General features: G+C 40.8%; 1 long non-coding RNA gene across 1 annotated transcript in view; it reads right to left on the reverse strand.

Annotated features, from left to right (window-relative positions):
• Positions 1–2,152: 2,152 nt before the first annotated feature.
• Positions 2,153–16,827, reverse strand: part of LOC111098568 — a 34,725-nt gene continuing 20,050 nt past the window's right edge. Inside the window, exon 5 of the long non-coding RNA XR_005368324.1 lies at positions 2,153–2,922. This is a non-coding gene — a long non-coding RNA (uncharacterized LOC111098568). The remainder of the gene's footprint in view (positions 2,923–16,827) is intronic.

Genomic DNA, 16,827 nt, shown 5'->3' on the forward strand with positions numbered 1-16,827 from the left:
ACTCCACACCTTCCCCATATTCAGACACACATACGGATCATTCTCTCTGTCCCTTCAGAGAGACCCTTCAGGTCTCTGTTCAAATGTTACCTCATCGGAAAGCTTCCCCAGCCATCCTATAAGATGGGCATCTGCCCAGCTCATAAAACTGCATGCTTCTACCGCACGCCACTCTCTGCATTCTCCCTCCACCTCATTGTCACTGTGACACCCCAGTACACAATTACAAAATTACGGTTTTACCTAAGTTTACCCTGTGACAACATAGCTTACGGCTATTTGTTTATTTTCTCTCATCCACTAACTATAATACAACTCTATGAAGACAAGCACTTGCCTTTGTGTTTGTTTTTGTTCCCCTTTATTGATACTATATTCTACGTAGTATGTCCTTGAAAAATATTTGTTAAAGTAGATAGAGGTTGTAAGCATTTTTTTTTTAGAGAGAGAGTGAGCACACACAGGTGTAAGTGATGGGGGGATGGGGGAGGGAGAGGGAGAGAGAGAATCATAAGCTGGCTCCACATCCAGCATGGAGCTCTCTGCAAGAGAGCTCACGACCCTGAGATCATGACCTGAGACAAAATCAATAATATATTATATGTTAATTGCTAATTAACATATAATATGTTAATTAATTGTATTTAAATTTAAAAAATGCACACAAACACACACCCACAAAACAAGAGTCAGATGCTCAACCAATTGAGCCACTGAGGTATCTGAGGTTGTAAGCAATTTTAATAAATGAAATATAAAGTGTTTTGATGTTTTATGTAAACTCTTAAGCTCTCTCTACGTGAAAGCAGCCATGACTGAAAACGAATCAGCTTGTATCTCACAATCTCTAGACAGGGCAGTGGATTGGCTTCAACTCTTGTGTTCTGCCTTTTGCTTCTCTCAGGATTTTCTCTGTTTTCCAATGTCAGACCTTTAAGCCTCCCATCCTTCCTTCCAAACACACAGCTCTCAGAAATTGACGTGAGAATCACTTATTCACCCCTTGGTGTGCATTTATGCCTGTCACAAGGATAGATGCATTATACAACTCATGTTCAGTGTGACGAAAAACATTCTGTGTTCTGATACAGGATCTTCTTCTTCTTCTTCTTCTTCTTCTTCTTCTTCTTCTTCTTTCTTCTTTTTCTTCTTCTTCTTCTTCTTCTTCTTCTTCTTCTTCTTCTTCTTCTTCCTGGTGTTTTTTTTTGGGGGAAGGTGTTTTGTTTTGTTTTGTTTTGTTTTGTTTTGTTTTGTTTTAGGCAGCAGCAACAGATTGGATAAGTTTACTTAGGGCAACCAGAATACCTAATTTCCTACAAACACTTGCTTAGGAAACAGCATGATGAATGGGAAGAACCCAGGCCTGGGGATCGAGGAACTGTCCTTCTGTCCTAGCCTATCTTTATTAGGGAGACAGGATGGCCAGTGGCTACCTGTTCCTCTCCCAGGAGAAGTTGATGCAAAGCTCCTGTTCCGGCCCATGCAGTCTGCAGCCTGAGTCTCTCTGGAGATGATATCTTGTTGTTCACAATGGGCACTTTAAAAATGCAAAATCGGTAAGAATAGGGAACAAGAATACAGAATAAGTGCAAGATAATAGAACTATATTACATATAGTAAAAAATTAAGAATGCACAAAGATAGGGAAATATAGATTATATTTAAGTCAAAAAAGTAAAGTTGAAAAAGCATCAATGCAGAACAAAGATTATGAATAAACAAGAAGTACAGAGGTTTTTAAAAAATTAAAAATGATGAACTAATAAAGAATAATTAAAGGGAATGAAGAGCCTACAGAACTAGCCCAAAATAGAAAATAAAAGAAAGGTAAAGTCGGAAGAAAGTTAAGACTAGAAAATTTGAGCTAGCAGAAATAATATGAAGAAGCAAAAGAGAGAGAAAAGTAGGGAACAGGTGGGTGAGTAAAGGGAAAAATGAAGAAGGGTGGAGAAGGAGAAGTGAAGGAGAGTGGGTGAAAAGAGGAACCCAAAATCAATAGAAAAGAAATGCAGTGAGGAAATGAAACAAAACAATGTAGTTAAGGAAAAAAAGAAAGAGGAAAATATTTTTAAAAATGAGCAAAGAAACAAAAACACTGTGATCAAAAGTCATAAAAGTGAAAGTAAAATAAAGACATGGAAGAAACAGTTATTGGAATATTATGGAACTAGGAAAAGTGAAATAGAAGGTAAATAAATTAAAGACAGTGAGAAAAATCAAAATTAACAGAAAGTTGAAAATAAGATTTTAAAAAAGCAGTCAAGGAAGAAGGATATGGAGGTGTGGACTCAGTTTCTCCCTCTAGTCATGAACAAGGAGGCATGCCCCCTTCATGGCGACCATGGGGAGACTTGACTTGCATAAAAGCTTTTGGGCACAGTGATGGAGAAAATTCAGGGTTTGTGTGTGAATGAAACCCCTCTGGAGTCTTCTTACAGGTGAACTTCCTCATGGGTGAGATATTGTTTAAGCCCAAATTGACAAGTGCTTTATACCTCATACAAGACCAGGGGCATAGGGATTCTCTGTGGAGGAGTGTGATGAGAGAGAAGAGGATAAAGGACCCTAAGTTCAGAATCATAAACAGAGACCTAGCACCATGAACAATGGAAAAGGAAAGGTAATAAAACAAAATACTTACAATACAAAAGCACTAGGAAGGAATTAATTTGTACACAAGAAGAAAGAGAGAAGGGAGGGTGAAAGGAAGAAAAGAAGGAAGGGAAAAGATTATATAAAAGATAAATCAAAAGAAGAAAAAGTTAAAGGACAGAAAATCATAAATTTTACTAGAAATCTGGTTATTTCATTGAAATGCCTTTGCTATAGTTTGTGAGAAGTTGATTGTATGCCAGGGAAGAGAAAAGGTGTGGAGTCACTTAAGAGCTGCTTTTCCCAGGTTTTGATCAAGGTGTGAAGCATCTGTAAAAAAAAAAAAAAAAAAGTTCTAGGAAAGTATCATGATAGAACTAATTTCTGAATCAGCATTTCATCTATAACATCGCCTTCCTCTCTAAAAAAATAAAAATAAAAACAAAAGAATAGACTTGAATAATATAGCTAACTTAAACAGTTAATCAGCAAGACTAAGAATACAAATTGAGCTCCAGTAACAAAATAACAATTTAATATATTTCTAATTGGGAACAGGTTTTCTTCTGCTGGTTTTATTTTTTTTTAATTTTTTAAAATTTATTTATGATAGTCACACACAGAGAGAGAGATTGGCAGAGACACAGGCAGAGGGAGAAGCAGGCTCCATGCACCAGGAGCCCGACGTGAGATTCGATCCTGGGTCTCCCAGATCGCACCCTGGGCCAAAGGCAAGCACTAAACCGCTGTGCCACCCAGGGATCCCTCTTCTGCTGGTTTTAAATTTTTAAAGTATAATTCTCCAATCTCACACTCACAAATAATTCTTCTTATTTCCACTACTCTAAGCCTGATGGGCTCCTAAATCACCAGGATCCTCAGCCTCTGCGTGATCACTTACACCCTATCTTTTGTTTGGAACATGATTTTTCCATTTTCTGTCAAATCTCTAAAGGAAGGGGATGACAGGAAGAGCAGAGACAGCTGATTGAGACTTTTTCTTAATGAACCTGCCTTCCTTGCATCAAGCAAACATCTTGATTTCAGAAACACCATGGAGGTTGTGCCTGAGTAGCTCAGTCAGTTAAGCATCCAACACTCGATTTAGGGTCAGGTCATGATCTCAGGGTCCTGAGACTGAGCTCCACATCAGGCTCTGTGCTGAGCATGGGGGCTGCTTGGGGATTCTCTCTCTCCCTTTCCCTCTAGCCCTTCCTCAAAAGAAAGAAAAGAAGAAAAGAAAGAAGAAAGGAAAAGAAAAGAAAGAAAAGAAAAGAAAAGAAAAAGAAAAGAAAAGAAAAGAAAAGAAAAGAAAAGAAAAGAAAAGAAAAAAAGAAAAGAAAAGAAAAGAAAAGAAAAAAAGAAAAGAAAGGAAAGGAAAGGAAAGAAAAGCCCATGGAAAGTAGATTAAATACTTGAATTTTCAGCCACACATTCTCTTCCAGATCTTTCTTTCTATGTTTAGGAGATACACTTCACTCTATTTTTTTAAAAAAGATTTATTTATTTATTTATTTATTTATTTATTTATGAGAGAGAGCGTGCAAGCGGCTGATGGTGGGGTAGAGTAGAGGGAGAAAGAGAATCCTGAAGCAGAGCCCCTGATGAGCACAGAGCCCAATGCAGGGCTCCATCCAAGGACTCTGAGATCATGACCTGAGCTGAAATCAAGAGTTGGCTGCTTAACCGACTGAGCCCCCCAGGTGCCCCAACTTTGCTATTTTTTTTTAATATTTTATTTATTTATTCATGAAAGACACAGACTGAGAGAGAGAGGCAGACAGGGACAGAGAAGCAGGCTCCATGCAGGAAGCCCCATGCGGGGCTCAATCCCAGGACCCCAGGGTCATAGCCTGGGCCAAAGGCAGGCACCAAACTGCTGAGCCACCCAGGGATCCACCAACTTTGCTCTTAAATATAACAGATGTTTATAAGGCGCAAATTCCGAAGGAGCACATTGAGGGGTTGGGCTCTCCCCGGAGTAACCTTCAAGGCAAGGATTCAAGGGCAAGTAGTTTATTTGGAAGATGTGGCAAGCAAGGATAGGGCAGTGAGAACAAGAGGAGTCAACTAGTAAAGGATGAGTTCTCAAGTCACTGTGGAGGACTGGACATGGAGAATACCTTGAGGAATCCCTGGGAAATGCCTGGGAGTTAACCCACCTGAGGCCAAGCAACTGGATGTTTTATACACCGACTCTTCTCAGCCCTTGCTTGAGAGCAGCTAGGGGTCCATCATGCGTATGGCTTGGCCACCCCCCACAAGTTCTGGAGAAGTCCCCCAAACACAAAATTCAGTTACTGATAGATATTTGGAAGTCCCTGAGGGCACCTGGTATGGTAGGACTTGGAAGATAAGAACAGGACAGGGATTGCATCTGGGACAAAGTGAGTTCGGGAAAACAGCCACACAAATCTCCCACCTCTGGGAGTGTATCAGCATTAGGATTTCTCATGCATCACCTAGAAACTCTGTAGCCACCCTATGGGGGAGTACGGTTTTCCTCATTTACAGATAAGAAAATAGAGTCTCAGGGGCATGAAGTGGCTTTCCTAGAGTCAATCCCCAGAAATGACAAGATTAAGTCAAAATCAAGATTTCTCTCACTAGATCCCTTAACCTCTTTTACTATAAAAAAGTGTGTCCTGCAGAGAAAATATGAGAAGAAGACACTAAAGCCCTCACTCCAGACAGATACTGTGTCTAGTGAGTCTGTCCTGTTGAGGGATGGGGGTTACTCTGAAAAGTGCTTCCAGGTCGAATCCATCACCCCAAGCCAGAATGTTGTCCCTGTTGATATCCTTCCTTTTTTCCTCAGTCACTTCTTAGGTCCCCTCCCAAAGTATCCAAATATAAAAAAAGATTTAACTACTCTTCCCACTAGGAAAGCACTTAACAAAATAGTGCAAACTGGAGGAAATTAGAAGGTTTACATAGTTCTTATAGTTGCTATTTTCTGTCAACAGTGATAGAATAAATTAGAACAGAGGCATAAAAATAAAGATCATGGTCTATATGGCAAGAAATACTAGACACGTTACTTCAATTACTAGCAAGTTCTCCCAGCACTTCTTCACAACAATGGCATGGTGGGAATTTTAGTGGAGCCACGCCCACCAGTTTACATTGCTAATCTTGCCCTGGTTCGTGCCAAGCCCTTGGCGAGGTGAACTACACCCTTAGAAAAAGATTGCAGAGAATTCCCTTGTCTCACTTCATATCAACAGAATACTGTGTTTGCTTGTTAATATTTTATTTATTGATTCATGAGAGACACACAGAGAGAGAGGCAGAGACACAGGCAGAGGGAGAGGCAGGCTCCCTGCAGGGACCCTGATGTGGGACTCGATTCCGGGACCCCAGGATCACAACCTGAGAAGAAGGCAGACACTCAGCCAACTGAGCTACCCAGGTGTCCCAGAATACTGGTTTTGAGATTGTATTTTGTCCTCTCTCCAAGGCAAGGGGTTAGCCTGTTACTATTTCATGAATGTTGACAGATGACACAAGATGCCTGAGTTGGAGGTGAAGGACTTCATCACTCGAGGAAAAGCAAATGGATTATCATCAGCACATTACCCTTGTTCTTGCCTCTGGTGCTTATGGGGAGACAAGCCTGACATGGCCCAGATCATTGCTGCACATGCAGTTGGTTTGCTTCACATCTAAAGAATACCTGGTTGGGGAATTCTATTACCTTTATAGCAGGGTGTAAACCAGCCTGCTGTTTGTCCCGGAGGAAGTGCTACCTCATCTCTCAAGGTCACCAGCTACAAAAAACAACACTGAGAAATGGCCTGAGTGAAGAGCATTTCTAGCCCTCAGCCCTGGCGTACCTGGAAGGGTACAAGAAGCCCATAAAGGATTGAGTTTCTAAGGTACCTGCACCCCATGTTTGCTGCAGCATCGCTCACAATAGCAAGCTCGGAACAACCCACATCTTACTGATTGTGGCAACGTGGATGATCCTAGAGGACATTATGCTGGAGTGAAATAAGTCAGTCACAGGAGACAAACATTACATGATCCCATTTACAGGAGGAATCGAAATTAGCCAAACTCATAGAAGCAGAGAATAGAATGATGGTTGCCAGGGGCTACGAGGAGGCAAAAATGGGGAATTACAAACCAGCAGACATTAAGTTTCAGTTAAACAAAATGAAAATGTTGTAAGGACCCATGGTACAACATAGTATCTATCCTTAAGAACAGGACATCTCCACTTTAAAATACCGTAAGTGGTGGGGCGCCTGGCTGGCTCAGTCGGGGGAGCATGCAACTCTTGATCTCAAGGTTGTGAATTTTAGCCCCAGGTTGGGTGTAGAGATTATCTAAAAAAATAAAAAATAAAAACTTGGAAAATATACATGTTAAGCAGATAGATCCCATGTTAAACGTTCTTTATCACAAGCACACATACAAATACAGAAACACAAAAGAACAAAAGGGAATTTTTGGAGGTGGTATGGGTATGCTTAGTACCTTAGCTGTGATGATGGCATCTGGGTGTTTGCATATGTACAAACTTATCAAAATGTATGCATTATATAAGTGCAATTCTAATATATCAATTATACTTCAATAAAGCTTGTATATAGGGGGATAGGGATATATACAGGGATAGGGCAGGTGTTGAGGGGGTATTATGGAAACTAGACTTCTGTGTTCATATCTTTGTGGATATTTCTTCATATTTTAAAGTAGTTAAATATATTACCTAATAAAAAGTAGATTTTTAAAGTTTTTACTTTAATTTTAGTCAACATATGGTTGTAATTTTGTTTCAGGTGTGCAATATAGTGAAAAAGTAAATTTTAATGGAAAAAAATGAAAAAAAATAAAAAAGAGGAGTGACTTTCTCCATATAGTGAACCTATCCATCATGACTTGGGATTTCTTTATAACAAAAGGTAAAGCGTATGCTGTGTATAGAGTAACCCAAGGGCAGAAATATTCACTCATAGTAAGTGACATATAAAATGATTTTGTATGCAATATATTCAATACCATATAACATGATTTCATAAAATAAACAGTGCTTGAATAGCTGTTGACTGTCACCTGCTTTGTTGACAAAACATTACACAAGCTATACAACCTATCTCTAGAGGGTATTGTCTGTCTTGCCAGGGCATACTAATGACGTGTTTACATTTCAATGGAGTCACAGTCCAATGCCCCGCCCTCACCCTCCACAGGGCAAAACATTAAAGAACACTTAAATATTTGAGCATGTGATTTTAACAAAAGTCAAAGAATTTTAACCTAGCTCAATGCCTTTGAGTTTCACATTTATTCAATCCTTCATTCAACAAAAATGCATCAAGAACCTGAAATATCCCTGACATAAACAGAGTGCCAGCGATTCCACTTGGAGTAAGGGCATCAATCACCCAGTAGGGCAAGGAGAACTTGCAGAAATTACCCCACTTTGCAAACATTTCACTGAAAACCAGAAAGGTCAACTTGGCATATGGTCACCCAGCTGGGAAATGCTATGAGGTAGAAGACTTCACAATGCAAGGAGAATCTTCTCCTTTACCTAATAGGAAAATCACCCTCCTAACACCCTATTCCAAATTCTGTTTCTCCTCCCCTGCTCTTCATGCTTCTCTTCCTTCTGCCACAGACACATAGACACACGATTCACAGACACATCTCATAAGGGACAGAGAGAGCTGTCTTGCCCATATTCAGACAATGATTCCAACACACTGTCAGGTTCAAGAGAGGTCATCCCAGCCAGTTAATTCTGAAATTGCCCCCTTCGTCCCTCCAGCTCTTTTCCCTCCTTAGCATTTCTTGATTTTATGGCTAGCTCTCACCCCTGATTGAAAATGGCACTTGTAGAAAGTTGAGAGATGACCACTGTGGCCATCTTTGCAATGACTCAATCTGTCAAAGGAAAAACAAAATCAAAAACCCTTCATGCGGGCTGGAGGCCCTGCTCATCCAGAGATGAAGTCATAAAACCATTTTCCTTGCAGAGTTATTTCTGTGCATTGAGTTCATGTCTAATTTTCTGGAGTGGTGAGTCTCAGGATTGAAAGTACTTGTGTCTCCCTGACCAAATATATTAGAGCTGACTGCCCTCAGATGCTGAGCTGCATGACTTCAAACAGCACAGACGCTGACACTTAAATTTGAAGATGAGAAGAAAAAAAGAGAAAGAAACAGCTGCAGGGCACCTATCCCCCAAAACTGTGAGACATTGAAGCACCAAAATCAAAGAACATGTGGGGAGCACCCAAACTCTGAGGTGATGCTGGAAGATGCTTTATTTTCTAGGAGAGACAAAAGATGAAAAAATTAACTGAGGACAGTGTAACTCACTTTAAAGTCATTTTGACTTATTTGTATGAAGTTTATGAAGCCCCTGAGCAGAACAGCTGAGTGAGGGGTAGCAGGATCTGAGTGGAGGTGCAGCCCTTGGTCTCCCCATGGGGGCAGGGGGATGGGCTTGCATAGAGGTACCAAGAGTTCCTGCTCTAAGAGAATAAAATGCTCTAGAAATATTAGAGGAAACAGTTTGAACTTGAAGTGGAGAAAAAAAAAAAAAAACAGGAGACATTTCCCAGGAGAGATCATTCTGCATCCCCAGCATCCCAGATGCATGCTTTTCCTTTCCTCACTGCACTGAACTACCTTAAGTTTTCCTGCTCACCTGGACCTCTGCTGGGGCTGTTCTCCTTGCCTCCTTGCAGTCTGGTATTCATACGGGCAAAGGAGTGATCTTACCAAAAAGAGAAAACGTGGTCATGGAACTCTCTGTTTAAATACCCTTCCACCTATAGCTTCTCCTTGGAGAATTTCTGGTCCTTGAAGGCACCCCTGGAGGCTGCAATAGGCACGCTGTTCTCCATGTCAACATGTAGCATTCTGCTTGGTCGGTGAGCTTTCGTTGCGTAACAAATAGCCCCCAAACCAATATTTAGCTTGAGATCCCCTGGGTAAGAGCCTAGTGAATCTTCTAGCCTGGGTTGCTTCAATCCTCTCTGCACAAACTTGTCTCTGACCTCTGGCTGAGAGCTTTACATAAGTTAGCTTATTCCGTCCTTTAAAGTCCCCCAAGCAGACACTACTAACTTTGTTTTACAGATTAAAAACTGAGTCTAAATATCTAAGGATCTTGCCTACAGTCATATACCTAAAAAATGGAATGAGCTTTCCTACACAGATCTCTCTAACTCTGAAGCCCATGAACTCTGCACTCTTTCAGCTTTAGAGAAAACAGGCAAGTCATTGACAGTAGTTTCTTTAATTTAAAAATTAAAATTAGGGATCCCTGGGTGGCTCAGTGGTTTAGTGCCTGCTTTGGGTCCAGGGCGTGATCCTGGAGTCCTGGGACCATATCCCACATTGGGCTCCCTGCATGGAGCCTGCTTCTCCTTCTGCCTGTGTCTCTGCCCCCCCCCCCCTCTGTGTCTCTCATGAATAAATAAATAAAATCTTTAAAAAATTAAAACTAAAATCCATAAAAAATATTAACACTATTACTATCTACACATTGAGGACATGTATTCTAAGACCATTTGTACTGTAAGAACCACAGACTAGCTTACTGGTAAGAAAGCCAGGCTCAGGTAGGTTCCCAGAACTTCAGCTGTGAGCCTTCAAGACTTGTGGCCATTGGGAAGTTCTCTAATATTTGGGGGCCTCATTTCCTTATTTGCTGGTACACTGTTTTAAGCTATTGAAACAGTAATAAGATTACTTAGAGGATAATTTCAAAGATTAAACAAGATCATCACAAAATGTTCAGTACTGTTATTATCACTCTGTCAAAAAGAAGCTATTAGGGAAAGAAAACTTGGATATTTGATTTATAATAAGAAATACATGCAGTGCCCTAAAACCATTGAAAGGTGTAAGAGATAAAGGTGTCTTTTGTTATGTTAATGAGGTGGCTTTTGGATTCTCTTGAAAGGTTGGGGCTGGTTACCAGGAGAACCAACCACATGAATAGAAGTTTGGAACTTTCAGCCCCAACCCCCCTTGACCTCAGGGAGTGGAAAGGAGCTAGAGGTGGAATCAATCCCTAATGGTCAATGATTTAATAACCATACCCAGAGAGTGAAATCCCAAAAGGGCAAGGTTGTGAGAGCTTCCAGGCTGGTGAAATCCTGGAGGTGCTGGGAGAGGATCACTGGAGAGGGCTTGGAAGCTCCAAGTCCTTTCCCCACACCTTGCTCTTTGAGTCTCTCCCATCTGGCTATTCCTGAGTTACATCCTTTTACAGTAAACTCATGATCTAGTCATTAAAAGGTTTCTCCAAGTTCTTCAAGCAACTCAGCAAATTCATCAAATCCTTGGACAGGGTCATGGAGACCTCTGGGGCTTATACCCAGTTGCTCAGAAGCACAATTAACAATCTGTACTTGGAACTAGCATCTGAAGTGTGTGTGTGCTGTCAGGGGCTGGAGGGTAGCCTTACAGGACTGAATCCTTAACTTGTGGGACCTGATGGTATTTCCAGATAGATAGTGTCAGAACTGAGCTGAATTCTTGGACACCCTGCTAGTGTCTGGGAATTGCTTGTTGGTATGGGAAGTCTATACACATACACATACACATACACATACACATACACATACACACAGAGGAATTGGGTCCAGGAACCCAAAAGAGTAGCTATTTGGGAACATGAGAAATGCAAGTGGTGGCACGACACTGCATGGACACCAAACAAGGGCTAATCCCCTTCTTGTCACAAACACAGTGGAGGCCCGAGAACGGAGTCTGCTACTAGACGTGTCACACATTGACTCTTGACAACTAACATATCTGTTACTTTGGACTAGCTATCCACCTTCTCTGTGTCTCCATTCCATCATCTGTAAGATGAGAAAAATAACAGAACCTAATACACAGGGTTTTGTGGTAAAGGAGAAATGAATATATGCTGAATTGAACACAATACCAGGCACATAAACATTCCTAATTACTATTAGCTACTACTATTATAGTATTTTCCATAGATTGACTTGCAAAGAAATGTTGAATCATAGCCAATAGAAATATTTGTAATTCCGTAGGGAAATATGCCTTCTTTGATTACATCTTTTTATTATGATTTTTATCAGCATTATCATTAACATGATCATTATTGCTGTTATAGTGGGTCATTAGTCATACTAATAGAGGTAAGAAGTTTAACTGTGCTGACATCAGCCATATAAAGGCATAATACTATTGAGCTACAAATCTTCTTGTTTTATTGGTTCCTAGAAAATGAAGGGGAAGCGATATAAGTATCAGATACTACACTAGGTAGTTTATATAAGCCACTGAATCACAGTCATCTTCTGATTTGAGTACATAAACTCTACTTTACACATGAAATTGAGGCAGAAACTAAAATTTGCTTAAGATTACAGGATCAGTATTTGATAGATCGAGGCTTTGAACTCAAGTCTCACTAACTTGAAGTCCTGGTTCTTTGCATCATCCTACTCTATTTTTGGAATGGATACACTGTAGGGAATGGATTTCAGTTTCTAAGTTTCTAGTAAATTAATCAACACTGTGTTGTGATGAGATGTGCAGCAGACACAACATAAGGAGACTTGCCTTAAGCCCTGAGCTCTTCCACTTACTAAGAATGACCTTAGGCAAGGCTATTTGTCCTCCTTGGGACTCAGTTTCCTTATCCCTAAAATGGGTGCACATAATCTTTACCCACAGGTGGTTGACAGACTTATGTAAGCAAAGGAGAGACTCTTAACTCTAGGGAAACAAACTGAAGTTTGCTAGAGGGGAGGTGTGAGAGTGGGGATGGGTAACTGGATGATGGGCCTTAAGTAGGGCGCCTGATGGAATGAGCACTAGGTGTTATATGCAACTGATGAATCACTAAACTCTACCTCTGAAACTAATAATATACCATATGCTAATTAATTGAATTTAAATAAAATAAGTTAATAAAAATGAGTATGGGAATGTTTTATGTATCATAAAGATGCTGGGGAATGCAGTGAAAAGTCATGTAGTGTCAGTAAATTTGTGATCATCTCAATTATTATATATCCTCAGGCAGCATCCATCCTGGGACCCCTCACCTTTGTCACCCTTTTTAATGCAATCTTCAATTCCTCTTTTCTACCCCTAACCCAACCAACAGGAGCTCTGTTTAAAAATATATTCCATGTCCCTCCATGGTCACTACCAACTCCCTAGTCCAAGCCACCATCACCTGCAACTGGATGACTCATTGGCCTTGATGACTTACTGCCCTGTCATCACTTCTTCCCTTCTAGAATCTATTTGCTCTAGATCATAGATCATACCACTTGCCTCCTTCCAAGTCTCCATTATGCTAACAATGAAACCCATACCTCTTGCTGTGACCCTAAATAAAATCTTTAAAAAATTAAAATTAAAATCCATAAAAAAGTTAGAGACCCGTGAGACCCAACTCTTCCGCATGACTCTGACTCAGGTCGCATTCCCCAGCCTCCCAAGCACATGGAGTGTCTTTCTGTTCTTCCATCACTCACAGCCTCTCTGAGCCTTAATGCCTTTACACTTTACCTTCTAGAAGCACTCCACCCCCAGTTCCCCATGTGCTTCCTTGGTACCATATGGGTCTCAGCTCAAAATGTTCCTTCCCATAAGAACCCCCTGGTTCCTCGATCTAAATAAGCAGCCCATTGCAATTTCACTCATAGCCATGCTATCCATTGTCTGTTGCCATTTATTGCTAACTGAAATTCATTCATTCGTTTTTGTGCTTTATTCGTTCACCTGTTTCTATTACCCTGACAAGATTTTGACTCCATGAAGGAGGAGCCTTGTCTATTTTGCTCACCATTAGCACCCAGACCAGTGCATAGCTATGCAATTCATATACACCAGAAGGATTTCATTTTATTTTTTAAATTTATTTATTTATTTATTTATTTATTTAATAAATTTATTTTTTATTGGTGTTCAATTTGCCAACATACAGAATAACATCCAGTGCTCACATCCTATCGAGTGCCCCCCTCAGTGCCCGTCACCCAGTCACCCCCACCCCCCGCCCACTTCCCTTTCTACCACCCCTAGTTCGTTTCCCAGAGTTAGGAGTCTCTCATGTCACCAGATGGATTTTATTTTATTTTATTTATTTTTTATTTTTATATTTATTTATTTATTTATTTATTTATTTATTTATTTATTTTTTTTTTTATTGGTGTTCAATTTACTAACATACAGAATAACACCCAGTGCCCGTCACCCATTCACTCCCACCCCCCGCCCTCCTCCCCTTCTACCACCCCTAGTTCGTTTCCCAGAGTTAGCAGTCTTTACGTTCTGTCTCCCTTTCTGATATTTCCCACACATTTCTTCTCCCTTCCCTTATATTCCCTTTCACTATTATTTATATTCCCCAAATGAATGAGAACATATAATGTTTGTCCTTCTCCGACTGACTTACTTCACTCAGCATAATACCCTCCAGTTCCATCCACGTTGAAGCAAATGGTGGGTATTTGTCATTTCTAATAGCTGAGTAATATTCCATTGTATACATAAACCACATCTTCTTTATCCATTCATCTTTCGTTGGGGACCAGATGGATTTTAAAGGGCAAATCTCTCTTATGCTGCTGCAATCCTGCCATGGAATTTTCTGCCTCCTCAAATGTTGCCTGCATTTTCCTTAACTATCCGGGTCCTGTGCCTGCCTTGCTTTTCCCAGTTAGGGTGCTATTTTCTGTGTGAGAGCTGCTCCCACAGCCTTCCTTGGATTGAACACTAATCTAGCCTTTTTTTTTTTTCATTATTTAGATCTGTGATGGTGTCTTACCCATAGTGTATTTCTTCGAGAGTGATGGGAAGGGTGGAGTAACATGTCCTAACACTGGCAGTCAGTTGGCCATGTTATATGTCCATCACCTGCTCTGAATTCTACTTCAGGACTTCAAGGATCATTTCTCCCACTTCACAGATGAGAACATTCACGTTCAAGTAACGGCCTTAGAGTTGTACACCTTATAGGTGGCAAACTTGGGGATAGATCCAGGTCTGACATCAAAGCAGATGTTTTCTTCACTGTGTTCTTTCTTTCTCCCCACCATGTCAACCCCAGAACAAGGCTGAACTTAACTGAAGGGATGAAGAGGATCAGGATGGGATGGAATGGGGGAGAAAACAAGGCTGCTTTGAAGGCCACGTCTATTTCTCAGTGTGACCCGAGACTCCTAGTCACATCCTTGTTTACTCTCTGATCCCCTTGTCCTATTTCCAGATGCTCCCAAAACGGAGGAAGGAGATCAGCTGCTGGGTAAAGCACCCCCTTCTGATCATAACGAGGGTTCCCTGTATCCCTGAGCTGTGAAGCTCATTGTTCCTTGGCATTTGTTTTAATGGTCACAACGAATGGATTGTGCCTGCTGGATGCTACTGAAAATTAGGTTTATTTGAAGATAGACTCACTTCAAATTGATAAAACCTTCATCTCAGGTTGCAAATATGTCATTCATGCTTGAAAAGAAAAGAAAAATATAGCATCTCTCTCTCTCCCCCCTCCTGCCCCCTGTGATCTATGCGAGATGAAAACCCACCAAATTAGAATTACATTGTTCTCGCTGGCATTCAGCCAGCTTCTCACAATATTCAAGGCAATCATTTCATTTCAACAGCTCATAGAAAATATGTTTTTCTTAGTTAGAAAAAAATTGAATTAGAACTTCACATTTGAAATAATACTAGGAGCAGCCAAATTCAATAAGCCAGAACAGAGAATGGGGGTAGGTTTTGGGACATGTGTGTTTTAATCTCCATCCAGCACAATTTGCTGACAGCTCCTGAGTAAGTCATTTACCTTCCCCAAGACTCATATTCCCTACATGCAGAACTGAGCACCTGTTATGTATTCCAGAACTGAGAAACATTATTGGAGTCGGAAATAGAAAACCACATCCCTAAAACCCCGGTACCTTCACAGACGGAGCGTGTTCAAGCACGTGTCTGAATCTCAATTTATTCACTGGTAAAATGAGAAAAATAGGGCCTCCCTCACAGGGCTGGTTGGGGGGATTGAATGAGATGATGCACATGAAATCACCAAAATCCTGGCTGACTAGGTGCCAAGATGTTCAGTTATGTGGCTGATAAGTGAGTTACAAGTCAGGGGTCAGCAAAGTACAGCCTGCACACCGGCTGCCTGCTTTTGTAAATAAATTTTTTTAAAGATTTTATTTATTTATTCATGAGACACACACACACACACACAGAGATATATATATAGAGAGAGAGAGAGGCAGAGACACAGGCAGAGGGAGAAGCAGGCTCCATGCAGGGAGCCTCGATCCCAGGTCTCCAGGATCATGCCCCGGCCCAAAGGCAGGCGCTTAAACCTGCAGAGCCACCCAGGGATCCCTGTAAATAAAATTTAATTGGGATGAAGTTAATACCCATTTATTTAGATAATGTCCATTACAACAGCAGCATTGTGTGGCTGCTTTCGAGACCAGGGGGCCTTCAAAATTAAAAATAGTTACTCTCTGGCCCTTTCCAGAAAAAAATCTGCCAGTCGTGGACTGAGTGAGTGATTGCTAATGTCCCTTCCATCTCTGACTTAGGAGAGAATCCTCCCTCTCTTCTTTCTTTCTTCCTGTCCTTACAACGCTCTCCTCTACTCCTTGCCTACTGAGCCTCTTTCTTTGCCTGCCTCCTTTCTTCCTCTTCCTGCTCCTCTTTCCTTCTTTTCTCCAAAATAAGATAAAGCCCCTCCTTGCTGGTAGATGGAAGTGGAACTGGTCCAGGACCCATGGCTTGACCTCTGTAGCTGGGACAGGATGGCACCCTACAGTCACCCATGTCCTGAATGTCCTTAATCAGGAAACAACCAGTACATGGTTCCAAGTGGCCAGACATTTCTTGGATACTACTGAAGCTTTGTACTTGGTACCATGCTCTCTCTACTTTCAAAAATCAGTTTGTTCAAAAGAAAAACAAAAAAGAAAAAAGAAAAACAACTGACTCTTAACTTACAGAGAACTGGTCATTACCAGAGGGGAGGTGGGTGGGAGGATGAGTGAAATAGATGGTGGGGATTAAGAGGACGCTTGTCTTGACGAGCACTGAGTCATGTAGAGAACTGTTGAATCATTATAGTGTACACAGGAAATTAATACAATGCTGTATGTTAATCATATCTAAACAATCAAAGTGTGTTTCCTAGAAAAAAGATATTTTGTTCATATAATTCCTTTATACTAGACTATGAACTTCTTAAGGATGGGGTTA

This window comes from Canis lupus, chromosome 13, assembly GCF_011100685.1.
Source record: "Canis lupus familiaris isolate Mischka breed German Shepherd chromosome 13, alternate assembly UU_Cfam_GSD_1.0, whole genome shotgun sequence".
In the NCBI taxonomy this organism is placed as follows: domain Eukaryota; kingdom Metazoa; phylum Chordata; class Mammalia; order Carnivora; family Canidae; genus Canis; species Canis lupus.